Consider the following 19,970-nt stretch of genomic DNA (forward strand, 5'->3'; position numbering starts at 1 on the left):
GTTCTTTACCCAAACACACGGAACAGCCATGGGGACCAAATTCGCACCTCAATACGCCAACATTTCCATGCACAAGTTCGAACAGGACTTCTTCACTGCACAGGACCTCCAACCAACACTATACACCAGATACATCGACGACATTTTCTTTCTATGGACCCACGGCGAGGAATCACTAAAGAGACTACACGATAAAATCAAAAAGTTCCATCCGACCATTAAGCTCACCATGGACTACTCCTCAGAATCAGTTTCTTTCTTGGACATACGATTCTCCATCAAAGACGGGCACCTCAGCACCTCACTCTACCGCAAGCCCACGGACAACCTCACGATGCTCCATTTTTCCAGCTTCCACCCCAACCACGTCAAAGAGGCCATCCCCTATGGACAGGCCCTACGAATACACAGGGTCTGCTCAGACGAGGAGGAACGCGATGGACACCTACAGACGCTGAAAGACGCCCTAGTAAGAACGGGATATGACGCTCGACTCATCGATCGACAGTTCCGACGGGCCACAGCGAAAAATCGCATCGACCTCCTCAGGAGACTAATACGGGACGCAACCAACAGAGTACCCTTTGTCGTCCAGTACTTCCCCGGAGCGAAGAAACTACGCCATGTTCTCCACAGCCTTCAACATGTCATCAATGACGACGAACACCTCGCTATGGCCATCTCCACACCTCCACTACTCGCCTTTAAACAGCCACCCAACCTCAAACAGACCATCGTTCGCAGCAAATTACCTAGCTTTCAGGAGAACAGCGTCCACGACACCAAACAACCCTGCCACGGTAACCTCTGCAAGACATGCCAGATCATCGACACAGATACCACCATCACATGAGAGGACACCACCCACCAGGTGCATGGTTCATACTCCTTTGACTCGGCCAACGTTGTCTACCTCATACGTTGCAGGAAAGGATGCCCCAGAGCATGGTACATTGGCGAGACCATGCAGACGCTGCGACAACGGATGAATGGATACCGCGCAACAATCACCAAACAGGAGGGTTCCCTCCCAGTCGGGGAACACTTCAGCAGTGAAGGACATTCAGCCACCGACCTTCGGGTAAGCGTACTCCAAGGCGGCCTTCGAGACACACGACAACGCACAATCGTCGAGCAGAAATTGCTAGCCAAGTTCCGCACCCATGAGGACGGCCTCAACCGGGATCTTGGGTTCATGTCACGCTACACGTTACCCCACCAGCGAACAAATGTTACCTGTTTTTAACATAACGGGTCATTTGCTGTCTTTTCTATGTTTCTACCTCTCGATCTCTGTGGTTTATTTTTGGAGATTTGTATATTCGGAGACCTTGTCGGTAACTCCTGTCTGTCTGCACACTGATTGCCTTGGCAACGGGCAGTTGAAAAAACTGTCTGTAATCAACAAGCATTGTTCTATGTTTTATAAATGCGATTTCATTTCGAGGATTTCATTTCCACAACATTCACCTGAGGAAGGAGGAAGTCTCCGAAAGCTTGTGAATTTAAAATAAAATTGCTGGACTATAACTTGGTGTTGTAAAATTGTTTACAATTGTCAACCCCAGTCCATCACCGGCATCTCCACATCATAAATTCTTCACGCAGAGATTTTTTGTAGCATGGAATGCTTTGTCACAGGGAATGGAAAAAACAGAAATGGTACAATTGCAACTTTTACCATTTCATCATTGAAGAGAAAATTGAATACAAATTTGAAACTGATGTAGAAAAAAGGTATTTGGGAGAAAGTTTGCCAAGGTATACGTTTTGAATTGCTTTAACCATGAACTGGTACTGGCATGATGGGCCAAATCGCCTCCCTTTGTTCTGTAAACATCTACGCTTCACGTGTCTCTCAGATTGACATTAGTGACGTGGTTGAATGATTCTGGAGGACAATGTGAAGAACTGCGCAATATCTAACAGTGCAACGGTGTAACCCAGGGATGTACCAATACTTCCCCCTTAAAATCTCACAATACTGCTGTGTAACCCAGGGATGCAACAATAGTTCCGCCGTATAATTTGAACAGGATATTCATGTTTCTGCACTGCCGCATACCTAACAATAGGATACTGTACCCAGAAAAAGAAAGACAGGCATGCATTTATATAGCGCCTTTCATGACCTCGGGACGTCCCAAAGCGCATTACAGCCAATGAAGTGCTCTTGAAGTGTAGTCACTGTTATAATGAAGGAAACGCGGCCTCCAATATTCACACAGCAAGGTCCCACAAACAGCAATGTGATCATGACCAAATCATCTGTTTTTTAGGTGTTGGTTGAGGATCAGAGAAAGAGAAACCGAGAATTTCTGCATCCTCCGTTTGTGAGGATCAGTGATAGACTAACAGAAAATTACTGTATCCTCTGGTTGTGAGGATTGGTGATAAAGTAACAGACAATTGCTGTATCCTTTGGTTGTGAGGATCTGTGCTGGGGTAATAGAGAATTACTGTATCCTCTGTTTGTGAGGAACAGTGATAGAGTATTAGAAAATTACTTTATCCTCTTGTTATGAGGATCAGTGATAGTGTAATAGAGAATTACTGTATCCTCTGGTTGTGAGAATCTGCGCTGGAGTATTAGAGTATTATTGTATCCTCTGGTGGTGAGGATCAGTGATAAAGTAACAGAGAATTACTGTATCCTTTGGTTGTGAGGATCTGTGCTGGGGTAATAGAGAATTACTGTATCCTCTGGTTTGAGGTTCAGTGATAGTGTAATACAGAATTACTGTATCCTATGGTTGTGACGATCAGTGATAGTGTAATAGAGAATTACTGTATCCTCTGTTGGCGAAGATCAATGATGGAGTAATGGGGAATTTCTGTATCCTTTGTTTATGGGGATCATTTACAAGGGGCCATCAATTCCAACCTCATGATGAAAGAGTTTAAGTGTAAATTATTTGCGCAATGATTTTTTTGATCATGTAATTTTTTGCCACAGGGAATGGAAATACCAGAAAAGAGACAATTGCAACTTTTACCATTGCATCGTTTCAGAGAAATTTGAATACATATTTGAATTTGATGTCGATAAAAGGCATTTGGAAGAAAGTTTGCCAAGGTATACGTTTTGAATTGCTTTAACCATGAACTGACACTGACACGATGTTCCAAATGGTCTTCCCTTTTTCTCTAAACATCTACGCTTCACCTATCTCTTAGATTGACATGAGTGACTGCTTGAATGTTCCTGGAGGACGGTGTGTAGTACTGCGCAAAATCCAAAAGTGCAACAGTGTAACCCAGGGATGTAACAAGAATTCACCCTTAAAACCTGAGCTGGATATTCATGTTTATGCACTGTCCAAAATCTCACAATACTACAGTGTAGCCCAGGGATAAAACAATAGTTCCGCCGTATAATCTGAACAGGATATTGATGGTTCTGCCCTGCTGCACAACTAACAATACAATACTGTAACCCAGAAAAAGAAAGAGAGACTTGCATTGATATAGCGCATTTCATGACCTCCGGACGATCCAAAGCGCATTACACCCAATGAAGTAATCTTAAAGTGTAGTCGCTGTTGTAATGTAGGAAACGCGGCTTCCGATTTTCACAGGGCAAGGTCCCACAAACAGCATTGTAATAGTGACCAAATCAATTGTTTTTTTGGATTTGGTTGAGGGATAAATATGGGCCAGGACACCAGAACTCCCCATGTCTTCTTCGAAATAGTGCCATGGGACCTTTTACGTCCACCTGAGAGGGTAGAGAGGGCCTCGGTTTAACGATTCACACAAAAGGCGGTACCTTCGACAGTGCAGCACACCCTCAGTACTGCACTGCAGTGTCAGCTTGCATTTTGTACTCACGTCTCCAGAGTGGGACTTAAAGCCACAAAATTCTGATTCAGAGGCGAGAGTGCTACCAACGGAGCCACGGCTGATACCGGGGATGTGACAAAAGTTCCACTTATAAACAGAACTGGATATTCGTGTTGCTGCACTGTCCAATATCTAAAAATGCGATAGTGTAACTCAACGATGTAACAGGAACTGGATATTCGTATTTCTGTACATGTGTCACAAGCCTCACCAATCTTTCAATATTCGGACGCAGGAAACACTTGTTAAGATGAAGCTCATCGCAATCGATAAACTGTTTCATTTCACACCAAGCAAACTCACAAACCAATCGTTATTATTTGCTTCACAAATTCAATCAGTTCGACATAACTGCACCTAATAATATAAAATAAAGTATATGCAGTATTTCCCCACATCAGCGGGTCGCTTTGATTGACCTAAACAAAATGTCTTCTGCCTGTCCTCCTTTTATCTAACCTTCTGAGTCGATGAAAGCTTGTCCTCCCCGGAGATCACTGTGGCCCTGAGAATTCTATGCGGTACCCAACTTTTGGACGAGGTGATTTCTGTCCCAGCCAGAAACAGGTCCAGCTCTCGCTTGAAGGAATTTGGCGAATCGGCGTCCACTGCACCAGCCGACAGTCTGTTCCAGAGATTCACTATTATCTGGGAAAAGAATCATTTCCTGACATCAAACCTCGATCTGGCTTTGTGCAACTTAAAATTATGACCCTGGTCCTCCCTAACCTATTTAGTTGGCACAAACTGTCGACTCGAGCACAATCAATTCCCTTCTTCATCTTATACACCTCGATCAAATCACCCCTAAGTCTACGCTTCTCTAAAGTGCAGAGTCCCAGCTCTTTTAGCCTATCGTGACAAATAAGATGCTTCAAACTTGGAATTGATCTAATGGCCCTCTCTGCATCCTTTCCAAAGCCTCAATATCACCCACCATGTGGGGAGACCAAAACTGTACGAAATATTCAAACGGAGTACTGACCATGGTCTTGTACAAGGACAAAATAGTAGGTGTTGCTTTATGATCAATTGGTGTTCAATGTGGGAAAGTGTGAGGTCATGCACGTTGTACATAAGAGAGATTGATCAGAGTAATTTCTAAATGAAGCTAGGAAGTGTGGATGAGCAGAGAGATTTAGGGGTCCAAGTATATAAACAATTAAAAGCAAATGGAAAGGTACAGTAGATAATTAAAAAGGCTAATGGAATGTTGGTATTCATCTCAAGGGGCGGGGATACAAGGGATGGAATTTATGTTCCAGCTATACAGAGCTCTGGTGAGACACCATCTGGAATACTTTTTCAGTATTAAGCACCCATCCTCAAGAGGGTTATATTGGCCTTGGACTGGGTTCAGCGCAGATTAACCAGAATGATACCGGGGCTAAAAAGGATTAAATGATGAGGACAGATTGTATAGACCAGGCTTCTATTCCCTTGAACATAGATGGTTAAGAGGAGATTTAATTGAGGTGATTAAAATGATTAAAGTATGTGATAGGGTAGGAAGAGAGAAACTATTTCCTCAGGGCGGGAGGGAGTCCAGAACAAGGAGTGCGAGAATGCGAGAGTGCGAAGTGCGAGAATGAGACTGTGCGAGAGTGCAGATTACGGACAGTGAGAGTGCGAGAGAGCGGACTGCGAGAGTTCGGAGTGCGAGAGTGCAGAGTGCGAGAGTGCAGAGTGCAAGAGTGCGAGAGTGCGGAGTGAAAGTGTGTGGAGTGCGGTGTGCTAGAGCGCGAGAGTGCAGAGTGCCAGATTGCGAGAGTGCGGAGTGCAGGAGTCCAAAGTGTGAGAGTGCAAGCCTGCGGAGTGCGAGAGTGAAAGAGTGCGATATGCGGAGTTTGAGAGTGCGAGAGTGCGAAATGCGAGGCTGCAAGAGTGCGAGAGTGGGGAGTGCGAGAGTGCGGAATGCGGGAGTGCAAGAGTGCGAGACTGCGAGAGTGCGAAGTGTGAGAGTGCAAAGTGCGAGTGTGCGAGAGTGCGAGACTGAGAGAATGTGGAGTGCGAGAGTGCAAAATGCGTGAGTGTGGATTACGGAGAGTGAGTGTGTGAGAGTGCGGAGTGCGGGAGTGTGAGAGTGAGGAGGGCGAGAGTGCAAAGTGCAAGAGTGCTAAATGCGGACTGTGAGAATGCCAGAGTGTGACAGTGCGAGTGTGCGAAGTGCCAGAGTGTGAAAAGCGGGAGTACGAGATTTCGTTGCGCAAGAGTGCGGAGTGCGAGAGTGCGATGTGCGAGCGTGTGAGAGTGCGAAATGCGGAGTGTGAGAGTGCGAGTGTGCGAAGTGCCACAGTGCGGAGTGCAGAGTGCAAAGAGCGAAAGTTGGAGAGTGTGAAATGTGGAGTGTGAGATTGTGAGAGTGCAAGAGGTCGACGTGCAGAGTGCGAGAGTGAGAGAGTGCAGAGTGTGGAGTGCGAGAGGCAAGACTTTTGTTACCTCGAGAAAAACCGAATGCTCCGCACAGGATAGCATTCAGTGGAACAGCGCACGCACCGTATCAATGGTTCCGAACCCAGGGCTGGATTGCGGGCCCAATGAGAGATTATTCCACTTTGACAGATTGGGGAGGACCTGGGACAAGAATTTAGACTACACAGAGGTAGGAATAGGCTGGATGTTTGGCGGTTCTTCTTTTCCCAGTGAGTAGTGAACCTCTGGAATGCGTTGCTGGCTGGTGTGGTGGGGGCTGACTCTCTGTCTGCCTTCTCCAGGGAGCTGGACCGGTTTTTCGCTGGGGCAGAGGTAAGAGGATTTACAGTTAACGTACGTACGATCCATGTGATCTCCTGAACTGGTTTCGATCACCGGAGGGGGTCGGGGAGGAATTTTCCAAGGTATTCTATTCCTTGAAGGCCCTGGATTTTTGCCTTTCCCAGGAAATGACATGGATGCGGGTGGGGGGAAGGTGTGCAAGCGTCCGTAATGATGCTGCAGCCATCACGATTGAGGGGCAGGCCTGATTGACCAGCTGGTCTTTTACTGCCCGTCATTTCCGTTTGTTCGTCCACATCCCCAGCTCGTCAAGGTGTTTTCAATGAAGCGATCGTCACACAAACCCACACCTGGGACATGTCCTGTGTCTGTCTTTCGTAAAACGAGATTCAATGACTCTGCGTCTCGCGTTATCCTCCTCTGAAGCTCAAGGGCTCGAAATATTCTTGCAGGCCTCTGCCTCAATGCGCCTGAGAATTTCTCGTCCGCTACGGGACTACGTGGCTGTTGTCTGCTTGAAGCATAAGAGGAGATGATTTTAAGCCCAGTAATCATCGGATGGTCTTAAGACAGTAAACACTCAGTCCTTCTACCCTTGGTTATAGGTCTATTAGATCCGGGGTTGTAACTCAGTGATATAGTGCCTGCTTTGCGTGTATATATTTCTGGGTTCAATATCTAACCCTCCAACATTGATTTTTTTTTCACCAGAATGACCCACAGATGGACGAATCGTCTTTTCAGAGGGAAGCGAGTTTCAACTTTTGAGACAAGCATTCAATTGTTCCGGAGCAGGACTTCATCTCACGGTCCCCTCAGCAGCTCAGCTCAAAGTAGCCGCCGACTGATCGGAATTCAAAAGATAAAGTTCTTGGGGATAGACCTGAGACCTCATACACGCGAAACATCCGGTCTATCACTGAGCTGCAGCACCAGAAATAACGATCTCTAACTAAGTGTAAAAGGACTAAGTGCCTCATTTTCCTAAGTCTACCCGAGGATTTACTGGGCTGAAAAACATCTCCTTTTGTAATCATTGGAGACAACCATACCTGAGGTTTGCGGACGTGATACAGATGTAGTTGAACAGAAGAAACCATGTCTGGCGACTTCGAAAATGAGAATGGGAGCGTTGTGAAGAAAGTCTCAGAGAGGGGGGGAGTCTCCTGGGGCTGTGCTGACCATTATTTCTGTTTCAGGTCGCCGTTCTTCGAACGCCTCGCTGGACATTGCACCGTCATACATTCCGATCAGTCAGCGGCTGTTATGAGCTGAACTGCTGAGGAGACCGTGAGATTAAATCCAGCTCGGGGCAATTTAATGCTTGTCGAGCCTCAGAGGTTGGTATTCGCGACACTCCGAAACCAAGATTCGCTTTTCTGTGGATAATTCTGGTGAAAAATCATCTTTGGAGATGCTGGGAATTGAACCCAGAACCGCCAATTCGCTCTACCACTGAGGTACATACAGAGATAAAAGCGAATTCCAACGAAGAACTGATCGCCTTCAATTTATGAGGCCACCCAAGGTTTTTCTGGGCTTCAGTTCATCTCATTTTCTGCTCCAACCAGACAATTAAACATGACGTTTGTGGACCTGATATAATTGTGGGTGAACGGAAGAAACCAGACCTCGGCACTCAGAACAATGAGAAAGGGGGCGTTGAGAAGAAATGCTGGGAGAGAGGGAGAGCCTCCTTTGTCAATGCCGTAACCATCCTTCCGATTTCAGGGCACATTTTTCGAACGCTCCCGTTATCAGTCACTTTGATTACGATTGGACGGGGCTAGAAACGCTCAGGGAGATTGTAGCAGAGGCCGGCAAGAATATTTCGAGTCCCTGAGCTTCAGAGGAGGGCATGGTGAGGCGCAGAGAGCATTGAGTCTCATTTCACTATAGACGGAAGCAGGAATTCCCCAGGTGTGGGTTAGTGTTTAAAGATCACTTCACAAAAAACAGCTTGACGAGCTGGAGTTACAGACGGACATGTCGGGCAGGAAAAGGCCAGCTGGTTCATCAATCCTGTCCCACTTGCCTGCTGCATCGTGACTGGACACTTCCTACCTGCACCACCCGCCCCACACACCGGAAACATGTAATCAACTGGGAGCGGTTAGAAACCAGAAAAAAATAATGGGCCAATAATAAGGGGAAATTCTGGGAAATTCCTCGCCGAATCCCTCAGACGATCGAATCGAGTTCAGTGGATCACACTGACCATGTGTAGGTGAACTGTAAAACCACTCACCTTCTATCTCTGCCTCAGTCAAGAACCGGTCCAGATCCCTCGAGAAGGCCAAGAGAGAGTCAGCACCCACTACACCAGCCGAGAATGCATTCCACATACTCAGTATTCTCTGGAAAAAGAAGAACTTCCGAAAACCCAGACTATTCTTACCTCTGTATGGTCTAATCGCATGTCCGCTGCTCCGCCTCAATCTGTGAAATTGGAAATAATCTATTTCTTCACTCAGAGGGTGGTGAACCTGTGGAATTCTCTACCACAGAAGGCTGTGGAGGCCAAGTCACTGAATATATTTAAGAAAGACAGATATCTACACACAGAAGGCATCAAAGCGTATGGAGGGAGAGCGGGGATATGGTATTGAGATCGAGGATCAGCCATGATCATATATAATAGCGGAGCAGGCTCGGAGGTCCGAATAGCCGACTCCTGCTCCTATTTTCTCTTATTATTACTGGGCACGCTCTCCAGCCCCGGGATGGGAGCCATTTCAAAGGCGCATGCGTGCTTTAGTTGAATTGTATCGTGTGCAGAGCGTTCGGTTTTTCTCGAGTTGAAGAAACCCTTTCCTGTCCTTGTGTGTAAAGGTGAGGTGAGGACAAGAGGGTCTTTTCAAAATTCGAAACATAAAGCGTTTGGAGATGCCGGGGATTGAACCCGGGACCTCATACATGCAAAGGACGCACTCTTCCACTGAGTTACATCCCCTTAGTAAAAGCCCTTCCACTTTAGAATAAAAAAGTGGGCTTCCCGCTCTGACTCTCCCGGACAACGAGATGCCCAGTCGTTCCACGTGCTCACAATGTTCAACCTCCGCTTCAGTTCACGGGGTTTCTGCTCCTTTTTACTTTGAACTTTCCAAAAAAATAGTCAGCGGAAATAAAAAAAAATACAATTGCCATTAGTCAGTGACGAGGCTGACATCCAAACTCTGAATCATAACGTGAGATCAATGAATGACACAGCGTCAAACAAGAGCTGGGACTGCTCGCTCGACATTGCACTGTCACACATTCTAGTCAGTCGGCGGCGGCGATGAGCTGAGCTCCTGAGGGGACCGTGAGATGAAATCCTGCTCCGGGACAATTTAATGCTTGTCGAGCACTCAGAAGATGGAACTCGCTGCGCTCAGAAAGCGAGATTCGCCTTTCCGTGCCGAATTTTGATGAAAACTATTTATGCAGATGCTGGGGATTGAACCCAGAGACCTCGTACATGCGAAGCATGCGCTCTACCTTTGAGCTACATCCCCAAGTAAAATAAATAGCTACCCAAGGAAAGAAGAACTGATTGTTCTCATTTTATGAGACCACCCATGGTGGGTCTGCCACGTGATAGATTATTTCCAGTTTCAAAGATTGGGGAGGAGCAGGGAACAGGCGTTTGGACCACACAGAGATAAGAAGAGCCTGGATGTTGGACGGTTCTTAATTTTCCAGAGTTGTGAGTCTGTGGAATGCATTGCCGGCTGGTGTGGTGAGTGGTGACACTTTGTATACTTGGCTTAAAATCGTCTAGTTTTCTGCTGCAACCAGACAATTAAAGATGAAGTATGCGGAACTGATACGACTGTGGGTGAACGGAAGAAACCAGGCCTCGGCACTTAGTCTAATGAGACAGCGGGAGTTGAGAAGAATGGCCTGGAAAGGAGGGACAGACTCTTTGAACTGTGCTGTAACCATCCCTCCTATTTCAGGGCGCATTTTTCGAACGGTCCCGTTATCAGTCACTTTGCTTCCGGTTGGACGGGACTAGAAATGCTCAGGCACATTGTAGCAGAGGCCGGCAAGAATATTTCGAGTCCTCCAGCTTCCGAGGAGGGCATCGTGAGGCATAGACAGCATTGAGTCTCATTTCACTATAAAGGGCCAGGTGTGAGTTTGTGTGTAAAGATCAATTCACAAAAAAACACCTTGACGAGCTGTGGTTACTGACGGACATGATGATCAGGAAAAGACCAGCTGGTTCATCAATTCTGTCCCACATGCCCGGAGCATCGTGACTGGACACTTCCTATCGACACCATCCGCCCCATCCACCGGTAACATGTAATCTACTGGGAGCTGTGACAAACCAGAAACAAATACAGGGCCAAATTCTGGAAAATTCCTCCCCGACATCTTCAGGTGATCGAAACCAGCATGACACTGAGCATGCGGAGGTGAACTGTAAAACCACTCACCTTCCATAGGATGCGATCTCTGTCCCATTCAAAAAACAATCCCGATCCGTCGAGAAGGCAGAGAAAGACTCAGTATCCACCACATCAGCCGGCAATGCATTCCAGAGGCTCGCTGCTCTCTGGGAAATGAAGAACCGCTTAACATCCAGCCAATTCTTACCTCTATGTAGCCAAAACGCATTTCCGCTGAATTCCAGCATCTGAATCATAAAGTGAGTTGTATGAATGACAGAGCGTCGAACAGGAACGAGAACTGGGATTGCTCGCTCGATATTGCACCGTCACACATTCCGGTCAGTCAGCGGCTGCTATGAGCTGAGCTGCTGAGGGAACCATGCGATGAAGTCCTTCTCCGGCCCAATTTAATGCTGTGGAGCCTCAGAAGATTCATCTTTCCGTGGGCGGCGGGTGGGAGAGGGGGAAGAGGCTCCTTGGTGTAAGATTAGGCATTTCCAACATATAGAGCGTACATTTCGATTCGGAGTTTTTAAAATATAAACCATAGAAACCAATCACGTTTACATTCGGCATCTTAATGCATAAACAGCACCCGCTTATGAACATAAGCTCGCTGGGAATCGGAGGATAGTCGCTGAGGTTCATGCAATGGACGACTTAAAACTTACCCAGAATACAGAATGCCAGACTGAGCGAGGTGATGCTGGATCTGATTATATTGCAGGGTTCAAGCATTTTGCAGAAGATAAAAGGCGACACTGTGAATGTGTTGCGACTATGTAGAGAATGTGTTGAGAATATGTTGAGAATTTGTTGAGAATTTGTTGAGAATTTGGTGAGAATATTTAGACCTTGGGTATGTCGAGATGTAGGGGTATTTTGTCCGCACAGACCATGAGCAGTTCTGATAGGGGGGTCAAGGAATTTGAATAACAAATAAAGATAAGGGAGAGTTTGCATGAAATGAGCGGTATAAAGAATTCGAGTTTTACATTTGAATTTATAGAAGGACAAGACGGCGAGAGAGAGAGAGAGAGAGACGGATAAGCAGCCAACCGAGTGTTCCAGCTTCTATCCAAAGCAAGACTAAAGGTTAGTATTATGTCCTTCTTAGTAATACTATGGCCATCAACATTGTGTGTGTTGATACTTGCTTATATTCAATAAACGATTAATCGCAACATATTGGTGAAGAGTCTGAATCGATCTTATAAACTGGCGACTGCGACGTCGGAGCTTGACATGAGATAATGTGGATTGAGTGAAACTAAATGCCTCCGACGGACAAGGTGCTGAACCCAGTCCGTTAAGGTGGGAAAACCGTTTCGGCGGGAACATGAGTTTTTCCCTCCAATACTAACAGTAACATTGGGGACAATCAGGGAAGCTTTTGGAAAAGAATCTGGGCATAGAAGTCTGTTAAGAATTGTCTAAGAGATAATAGGTCTGGGTGAGACAAAGACTGTGAGCTTGAGACATTGACTCACTACAAAATGGGGTTAAGGAGCAAACAACAGAAATTGAAAATTGGTTTGGGAGAAAACAGGATAAATTAGTTTATCATACAATAAAGAAGGAGAGAGGGGAAGATCCAATCCCTTTTGTAGTTAGAAGCCACAAAAGTTCTTTTGTTTGCAGCGCACTGTTTCTTCAAAAGCCTGTGTGAATGTTCTGGGCCATTGGCTGTGGCGACACCTTCTTTTTCAGCCTGCAGTGTAAGAATGGTACAAAGATTTTGTTCAGCTGCGAAGGCTAACTTTTCTTCAATTATATTCAGTACTTTTTATGCTCAATTGGAAAGGCGACTGAAGAAACAACAAAAAGAAAGGTAAAGTAATTTATTGTTTTTTTAAGCACGTGCTATTTCTATAATACTATCTGTTTTGAATTGTGTTAAGTTTAAGATATTGCTAAATTAAATTGGAGATATTGAGGTGAACTCATCTATTAAATTGTGAAAAACAGACTTTTATTTTGGCCACGGTGAAATTCTGCTTATTGTAAATTATGTGAGAGTCTTTCGTTCCCGACATGAGATTATCACATTTAAGGCAATTTTCTTTTTTGAATTTCTTACAAATGCCAGGGAATTAATGATTTGAGGTGGATAAGGAGTTAATTTTGGGTGTAATTAGTAGGCACAAGCGCAGGCACAACCTAATCTTTTTAAAAAGAGATGGATGAACTAAAATGCTGTCTTCCCTGACAGGAATATGTTTAAAGTTCATAGTGATGTTATGAATGATTTCTGCTTGTTTTAACTGATTTTCAATTCCGATGGAAAAAAAAAGTTTGGATCACAAAAAAGTCTGTGCTTTCACGGCTCATGCATTGAAAATTGGAAGTCAAAAATAAGCTAACATTTATTTTCTGGAATTGAATTGTATTAGGATCTTTGTGCATGTTATTATTGCTTAACGGCACAAAGATATGTTGGGGTTAGAAGTAAAATGAAGTTAGGCTCTTTTTCATTCAGCTAAGTTTTTTCAAGTTGATGTGAAAGCTGCGTGTACAAGCTGCGTGAGTCTGATGATATCTGGTTCCGCCTTCTTTTCGCTGCAGGGAAGTTAACCCCTTCCACAGGCAGCTGATTTCGATTTTTTTTCTAGTATACGATTAACTCTGCCTAAATATTCACTAAGCAGCAACTTTTCTATTGCAGAATGTAAACATATAACAGGAATTATTACATTTTTAAGTTTCTTAATTTGAGTGGATATTTCCCCACGTTGATGGAAGGAAATCAGGAATTGGCAAAAGCATGTGATGCAATTCATCCCTTGGGTTCTCAAGAACAACCACAGTGGATTTTCTGTTTTCTTCTTTTAAAACAGGTGAATATGGTTTTCGGAACCGAATGTGTGTTGTTAGTGCAGGATTATCGAGAGTAGTTCTTTGACATAAAAGTGGCCTCACAGAGTTGTGGAGCAACATTTGTTGAAAAAACGAAGGTGCAGGAGGAGATCCAGGAGTGTTAAGAATTTAAGACCTCATCGGCAGACATCGGCAGATATCGAATGTCAGGGCGTTGTGACGATTTGGTCCAAGACTTTACCTCTCAAAAGCTCGGATTTAACCCATTTAGGGTTATTTGTTATCATCCGGAACAGAGTGTTCGAGGGGGTGGAGATATGAGAGTTATCTCCAAAAGTAGTTGCAAGCACTACTGGACTTTAACCATCCTTCCTGTTTCAGGTCCCCGTTTTCGAAAGCTGCTCTGATCAGTCAGGAAGCATTCAGTTGGACGGGATTAGAAATGCTCAGGCATATTGTAGCAGAAGCCTTCAAGAATGTTTTGAGTGCTTGAATTTCATAAGAGAGCAACATGAGACGAAGAGAGAACTGGGTCACATTTCACTAAAGCCGGACTTAGGACATGTCCCAAATATGGGTTTGTGTTTAAAGATCGTTTCACTGAAAATATCTTGACGAGATGGGGTTGGCGGCCATTGAAACGGCGCGTGCGCTCTTCTATTGAATTGTATCCTATGCGGAACATTAGATTTTTCTCGAGATAAAGAATGTCTTGCCTGTCCTTGTGTGTAAAGGCGAGGCGAGTCGAAGAGGATCTTTCCAAAATTCTCAACATAAGTGAATGGAGATGGCCGGAATAGAACACAAACCTGCGCACATGCGCTTTACCACTGAATGACAGTTGCATTCAAAAATGAGCTCCAGTTGAAGTTTACAAGCGTGTTTCCTCCTTTGTCTTTCCTAGACAACCAGCTCTTACAGCTGCTTGTTGGAGACATAAGAAGCTCAAATACTCTAGAGTGAAGCATTGTAGGTTCAGTGGTCGACTTCTTGTTTCACACACGAGTGACGTGGGTTCGATTTCCAGCCGATGCAGCTTCAATTTTATTTTAGATCTATAATTGGCAACATCACTCAACCCCGCTCATAGCTAAAATTCACAGTTTATTTCGGGCTGCCTGTAGTGACGCCACTATTCCCGGCAAGAATGGAAATGATTGGGTAATTCCCCTGTCAATCACTACTGTAAGTCATTGGGATTGATTTTACGCACATAATTTGTATTGTGCAACTATCATCCCCACATCGCATTTTGCAAACATACAAACATACGGAAAATGACAGACAGGAAAAGACCCTCTGGTCGATCCAGCCTGTCTAATGGAATTGTCATACTTTGTGTTTCACACTATACACACTCTCCACTCCACTCAAAAACTTGCGATCTCCTGCGGCAGGGGAAAAAACAGATAAAAACCCATACCAATTGGGGGGAATGTGGGAATTTCCGCTCTGAACCTTTAGGAGATCGAAACTGGAACAGGAGATCATTCTGCTCCTGATCATTTTATGCATTGCCTACCTTTTGTATGTGGTGATCTCCATCCCTGGTAGAAGCAGGTCCAGCACTCGCTTGAAATATTGCTGAAGAAATAACCAATTGATATTCTGTAATTATCCTCCACTCACTCCAATTTGCCGGAGAAATAACCAATTTGTATTATGTAACTTTCCTCCACTCACAGAATTTTGCTGGAAAAATAATCCTGCTTTGATTGGGAGATATTGCTGTAGTTTCGGACATGAGTTCTGTTTGCTGTAGTGCGTAGAAACTCTGTTCAAATGGCATGTTCGGTCGAGTGCTTCGTGCTTGCAGAGCAAATAGACTGTTTCTCCAGTCGTGTGTAGGTGTCGTACCAAAGGCAGCACAGAGTGTGTCGCTCTTGCAACAAACCCGGGCACGGGGCGGCCACCTGCAAGGCAGTGATTTGCTGCAGAGAGAGACACCAGACACAGTGGACTGTCAGAAGGCCAAGTGCGGCAACTTTTGCGGAGAGGCTGTCCATCTATACGAGACCTGACCAAACCGCAGAAACAGCTAGGCACAGGCAGCGAGGTGCGAGGTGATGCAGGGGAAGGGAGCAGCAGTCGTGACGATTCCAGAGGAGACCAGACCTCGCCCCACCTCCCCCACTGTGGATTCCGTGTGACAGAGCCAAAGAACAGGAGGAGGAAAAAGAGCAGCAAGGGAGCGTCGAGGAACCCAGCCAAACCCCGACACTCAATCCCGAGACTATCGACAAACACACAGAACCAATGGAAGGTGCACGAGGGGTGTGTTCGGAGGAAGCATGGACCACGCAGGAAAAGAAAAAGAGGAAGTCCCGTAGAAGCAGAGGAACTGACGCAAAAGGTGGGACCGGCGGCAAGAGGCGCTTGGAGTCCTCAACGGGCAACAGCGGCTGCTTCCAGGCTAACGAACAGTAAAAAGGGGGAAGACCCCGGCTTTATCAAAGTGAGCGGCAAAACACAACAGGAAGAAGTGACACAGACAGCACGCTCCAGCTCCAGGGTCTCGGGAGCAAAAATGCCCAGCATGGGGGCACCGGAACAAGTGACACAGACAGCACGCTCCAGCTCCAGGAACTCGGGGGCAGTAACACCCCGCCCCGGGGCACAAGGAGAAGCGACACGGAGAGAGAACAACCAGCGAGAGCCGAGGAGCCGGATCCAGTCCTAGATCTCACAGGCACATCGCCCCACGAGAACCCGCTGATGACCCCCGAGCGCAGATAATCCCCAAGGGAGGACAGACCTCGTACCTCAGTCTAAGGACGGTCCAGCAGTTTGTGCACACCACGCGAATGCAGAATCTGGACCATGGGATGGAAACGGAGGGTAACGTAGAACACGACTGAAACAAATGTACGACCTTAATTTCATCCCTTTTGTATTTTTAAAATGGCTTTACAAATCGCATCAATGAACGTGCATCGTGTTAAATCGACTTGGCAATGTGCTGCATCCCTGAACTAACTGTCCAGGGTCAAGAGGGACCTACTGTTCTTGCAGGAGTGCTGGATGCCGAACCTCAGCAACTACCGTCAGTGGTCACGCATGTTAACCAGGGGTAGTCGATCTGGTCGGGAGGCAATGATAATCGTTCCTCGGGCCTGGGAATTCTGCTGCGAGGAGGCCAATTCTCCATCACCGAGGTTAAGGAAGTGGTGGTCGACCTCCTGCTCGTAGCAGACGTTCTGAATATAACGCCCTGCTCCGACTGATCAATGTTTACGCCCCGGCCCCCAAGAGCGATAGGCTGGAGGTCATTCAGCATCTCTATTGCAGCTGGGCGATCCAGCAGGGGCGGTGGAATACTGGATTCCACGTCCAAGCTCCTGTTGCAGGTGGTGAAAGACACAAAGCTTCGCGCCGTTTTCAGCATCCCTGCAGATGAACCACCGCGGAGATACACTGGTCCAGGCCAGACGGGTCCGTCCGTTCCAGGATAGACATCGTATATGTGTCCCCAACGCTCAAGGTCAGATCCACCGACGTCCAGCCGGTGTTACTCTCTGACCACTGCCTCCTACTGGCCGAATGTCAATCGCAGGAGGACCAGAGGGCGGGCAAGTGAATATGGAAGCTGAACGTGAGATTGTTGACCCCGGAGAACATCGACGAACGAAAGAGGGATCGCACAGGTCGGAGGAAAGTGAAACCCGTCTTCGACACCACGGTGCATGGGTGGGAAGCGATCAAGGCCAACATCAAGAGCTTCTTCATCCTCAAAGGTGTTCAGAAGGAGGGAAAGAATCAGAGGGAAGTGTCACAGCTCCAGAGAAGCATGAGAATCTGCCGCTGCTGCAGATGATGGGTGTCGATGTTGGAATAATCAGAAATAAGAAACAGGAGCAGGAGTAGGCCATACCTTCCCCCGAGCCTGCTCCGCCATTCAATCAGATCATGGTTAATCTTCGACCTCAAATCCACTTTCCTGCCCGATCCCCATATCTTTTGATTCCCCGAGAGTACAAAAATCTATCGATCTCACCCTTTAACATACTGAACGACTGAGCATCCACAGCCCTCTGGGGTAGAGAATTCCAAAGATTCACAACCCTCTGAGTGAAGAAATTCCTCCTCATCTCAGTCTTGAATGGCCGACCCCTTATACTGCGACTGCGTCCCCTCGTTGAGGACTCTCCAGCCAGGGGAAACAACCTCTCAGCATTTACCCTGTTCACCCCCTTCAGAATGTCATGTGTTTCAATGAGATCACCTCTCATTCTTCTAAACTTCAGAAAGTTTAGGCCGATTCTACTCCACCTGCCCTCATAGGATAACCCTCTCATACCAGGAATTAATCTAGTGAACCTTTTATTGTACCGCCTCTAAGGCAAGTGTATCCTTCCTTAGTTAAAGAGACCAAAACTGTACGCAGTACTCCAGGTGAGGTCTCACCAAAGCCCTGTATGATTGTAGAAAGACTTCCTTACTCTTGTACCCAACCCTCTTGTAATAAAGGCCAACATGCCAATTGCTTTCCTAATTTCATCTTGTACCTGAGAGCTAACCTTTTGTGTTTCTTGCACGAGGACACCAAAGCCTCTCTGAACACCAACATTTAATAGTTTCTCACCATTTAAAAAAATATTCTGTTTTTCTATTCTTCCTGCCAAAGTGACTTGCCTCACAGTTCCATCTGCCATCTTCTTGCCCTCTCACTTAACCTGTCTATATCCCCTTGCAGACTCGTTGTGTCCTCCTCACAGCTTACGTTCCCACCTCGCTTTGCATCGTCAGCAAAACTTGGATATATTACACTCGGACCCTTCATCTAATTCATTAATATAGATTGTAAATAACTGAGGCCCAAGCGGTACCCCACTAGTTACAGCCTGCCAACCTAAAAAGGACCCGTTTATCCATACTCTCTGTCTTTTGTCCGTTAACCAATCCTCTATCCATGCTAATATGTTACCCCCCAACCATTTGACCTGTTTTATGAGGCACCTTAATGAATGCCTTTTGAAAATCCAAATATACTACATCCACTGGTTCCCATTGATCTACCCTGCTAGTTACATCCTCAAAAAAACTCGAATAAATTTTTCAAACACGATTTCCCTTTCATAAAACCACGTGGACTCTGCCGAACCATGTTATGATTATGGTGCCCTAAGTGCCTGTCACCACTTCCTTAATAATGGATTCCAGCATTTTCCCGATAACTGATATTCGGCTAAACGGCCTGTCGTTCCCTCTTTCCTCTCTCCCTCCTTTCTTGAATAACGGGGTTACATTTGCTACCTTCCAATCCACTGGGACCGTTCTAGAATCTAGTGAATTTTGACAGATCATAACCAATGCATCCACTATCTCTGCAGCCACCTCTTTGCGCACCCTAGGTTGCAGGCCATCAGGTCCATGGGATTTACCTGCTTTTAGTCCCATTCGTTTCTCAATTACCTTTTCTCTATTGATATTGATTAATTTAAGTTCCTCACTTTCATTAGCCCCTTGGTTCCCCACTATTTCTGGTATGCTTTTTATATCTTCTATGTTCATTTCATCTCTGCCATTTCCTGATTCCCCATTATAATTTCTCCTGTCTCAGCCTCTAAGGAACCAACATTTACTTTTGCTGCTCTCTTCCTTTTTACATACTTGTAGAAGCTCTTACAATCCGTTTTCATATTTCTTGCTAGTTTACTTTCACAGTCTACTTTCTCCTGTTTTATCAATCTTTTGTTGGTTTCTAAAACTCTCCCAATCCTCATGTTTATTGCTCTTCTTGCCAACATTATAACCCTCGTCTTTCAATCTAGTACTCTCCTTAACTTATTTGGTTAGTTGCGGATGGATCACTTTTCCCGTGGAGTTTTCATTTCTCAATGGAATGTATTTTTGTTGTGAACATCGAAATATTTCTTTAAACGTTTGCTTTTGCTAATCAACCCTCATACCCTTTAATCTAATTTCCCAATGCACTTTAACCAGCTCGCCCTGATACCTATATAATTGGCTTTGTTTCAGTTAAAACTCTAGTTTCTGACTTAAGTCCGTAACCCTCAAACTCAATGTGAGAACCTATAATATTATGATCACTCTTCCCCAGAGGATCTTTTACTGTGAGATTACTAATTAACCCTGTCTCTTAATACAAAATCTAAAATAGCCTGTCCCCTGGTGGGTTCAATGAAGTATTGCTCTAGGAAACCATCGCGAATGCATTCCATGAACTCATCCTCAAAACTACATTTGCCAATT

At 45.6% G+C, this 19,970-nt stretch overlaps 1 non-coding gene and 1 pseudogene across 1 annotated transcript; one reads left to right on the forward strand and one right to left on the reverse strand.

The window, feature by feature from the left end:
* LOC137312388 (zinc finger protein 850-like) overlaps positions 1-19,970 on the forward strand; it is a 568,085-nt pseudogene that overhangs the window by 298,144 nt on the left and 249,971 nt on the right.
* On the reverse strand, positions 9,440-9,511 carry trnaa-ugc (transfer RNA alanine (anticodon UGC)). Its single transcript has one exon. It is a non-coding gene; the product is annotated as a tRNA-Ala (tRNA).

Source organism: Heptranchias perlo, unplaced genomic scaffold, assembly GCF_035084215.1.
Source record: "Heptranchias perlo isolate sHepPer1 unplaced genomic scaffold, sHepPer1.hap1 HAP1_SCAFFOLD_43, whole genome shotgun sequence".
Taxonomy (NCBI): Eukaryota; Metazoa; Chordata; class Chondrichthyes; order Hexanchiformes; family Hexanchidae; genus Heptranchias; species Heptranchias perlo.